The 2,537-nt window shown below is 43.8% G+C and overlaps 1 non-coding gene across 1 annotated transcript; it reads right to left on the minus strand.

Moving 5' to 3' along the window:
• Positions 1-2,040: 2,040 nt before the first annotated feature.
• LOC123623681 lies at positions 2,041-2,099 on the minus strand. Its single transcript, XR_006729971.1, has one exon. It is a non-coding gene; the product is annotated as a U7 small nuclear RNA (small nuclear RNA).
• Positions 2,100-2,537: the final 438 nt, after the last annotated feature.

Genomic DNA, 2,537 nt, shown 5'->3' on the forward strand with positions numbered 1-2,537 from the left:
CCACCCCGGAAACGGAAGTTAGGCCACAGGTCATGGCAACTCCCCTCTAGGGGCGGGTGTCCGGACATAGTCGTGAGGAAAGGAGCATGCGCGGGAAGTTCCGTGCGGGTTGGGAGCGCTGGTTGTTTTGCGAGCTGAGCGCGGAGACTCGCATGGTCGTGGCTAACACTGAGGGCTTAGCTGTGCTAAGCGGTGGGTACGCACTTCACAGGCGTCATCGCATTTGGAACAAATCTCATTTTAACGTCGGAGAAACTGAGTTGCAAAGAAGTTAAATATCTTTCCCAAAATGTCAAGCGACTGGTTCCTAATTTCTCTATTGAGTTCAATATTTGTGCACTACGGTTTACCTAATGTTTTTCTTTAAATAGATTTTAAGGAAGAAAAGAAAAATAGTTCAGAGCAGTCTACGTGAGGTATGCAAAATTGATCAGGCCCAGGGAGACATGAGCTTGCGACTTCAGTCATGTTCCCCACGACCCTACACACACCCATGCCTGGAGGCAATTACTTAAAATCTTTTTGTTCCTGACTAGCTTACTTACCCTTAACCCTCACTTTCCCGGGATTGGTGATACAGAGAACAGTGTTTAGTCAATAAATAGTTTATATTATTTTAATGTAAATTCTTGGTAAACAGCTCTGGAGCTGCCTCTTTTCCCATTAGAAATCCACTAGTTATTGAGAAGCCAGACCAGAGGAAAAAAAATAAGTAAATAAAAAGATAAAAATCCACTTGTAATTCCTGCTAATTGGAGTGTATTTTCAGGACAGCTTAAATCTATGCTCTGGGTTGCAATCCTCAAGCTTGGCCAAAATAAATTCTCTACTTATGTTAATTTTGCCTCAACTTCTTCCTTTTAGGCCAAGAAAAGTTAAGACAAAGGACTTAGAATATGTTGCTGAAAGTTCGGTATTTGTCCCTGAGGCTGAATCAGAACAAAGAACAAGGACAAATGGTTTGAGGAAAAGGAAAGAAAAATTTATTAATTTGCTAGCAAATGAGGAGGGCAGTGGACTCAAAGACTGCCATCCTGACTTTAAGCAGAAAAACAGGGTTTTCAAAAGGGGCGTTTGTGACCAGTGTCACATATCCTGGCTTCAGGCTATAGTTGTTTAACAATAATTGGTAGTTTTGGTAGCCCTTACCTCTGGGATCTCATCACCCTTGTGACTTTTGTCAGGACAATTCTGTTGAGCCATCTCGTGTGGTTTAAGATGCCAGAAAACAAACAGCAAAGAACATTTTTCTGCCTCTTTGATTACTGGCATCGGCAGGAATACAGGTTTTAATTCCCAAAATGGGTGGGAGGGTATAAAGAGACAATTCTTAAAACATTTTGTTGCCCTTCTTCAGACCTTTACGTCTGTTACAAACAGATTTCTCTAAAGATACACAAATGGGCAATAAGTGAGACAGAGCAGGGACCCCTCTTAGGGACCTGTGGAGGTGGGGTGGGGGCCAAGCATAGATGTAAAGGAAAAATCTTGAGTCCTTTCAAGGGATATTCCAGGCACCTAACTAGCCTTGAAAAGTAAATTAGCAACCCGATAAGCAAGGAGATAGTAATAAGTAGTCCACCAAGCAATCCAGAATCAGGAGGTATTTTAGTTCCCTATGAAAACTAAAAGATTCTACCCTTTTTTTGTTTTGAGGCAAAGTCTCACTCTCTCACCCTGGATAGGGTACACTGGTGTCATTATAGCTCACCACAACCTCAAACTCCTTTTTTTTTTTTTTGAGACAGAGTCTTGTTCTGTCACCCAGGCTAGAGTGTCGTGGCATCAGCCTAGTTCACAGCAACCTCAAACTCCTGGGCTCAAGCGATCCTCCTGCCTCAGCCTCCCAAGTAGCTGGGACTGCAGTCGCACACCACCATGCCCAGCTAATTTTTCTATTTTTAGTAGAGACGGGATCTTGCTCTTGCTCAGGCTGGTCTCCAACTCCTGACCTCAAACAATCCTCCCACCTCAGCCTCCCAGAGTGCTAGGATTACAGGTGTGAGCCACCACACCCGGCCTTTTTTTTTTTCTTTTTTGGGGGGTCTTCCAGTGAGGACCAGAAAACCTAGACAAATTCTAAAAGAGCTATAACACTAACCTCAAACTCCTGGGCTCAAACAGTCCTCTTGTCTCAGCCTCCCCAGTAACTGGGACTACAGGCATGCGCCACGATGCCTGGCTAATTTTTCTGTTCTTAGTAGAGATGGGGACTTACTCTTGCTCAGGCTGGCTTTGAACACCCGAGTTCAAGCAATCCTTCCGCCTTGGGATTACAGGTGCCCAGCCCAAAGATACCATCTTAACTTGTTCTTGAGTTGTTTTTTTTGTTTATTTGTTTTGTTTTTTTCAGAAACCCCCACCAGATGGAAAATGCAGATAAGGAGGAACTGAGGACTGAACTCTGGCTGCTGTTCTTTGTTCTCCCTGAGGAGTCTGGAAAGAGCCACACCCACCTTAACATTCCTTTCCTATAATCAAAGAATCTCTGAATACACTTATGATCCCTCCAGCCCTTTTCAGAGAGTTTGAGTCTT

Source organism: Lemur catta, chromosome 18 (assembly GCF_020740605.2).
Source record: "Lemur catta isolate mLemCat1 chromosome 18, mLemCat1.pri, whole genome shotgun sequence".
Taxonomy (NCBI): Eukaryota; Metazoa; Chordata; class Mammalia; order Primates; family Lemuridae; genus Lemur; species Lemur catta.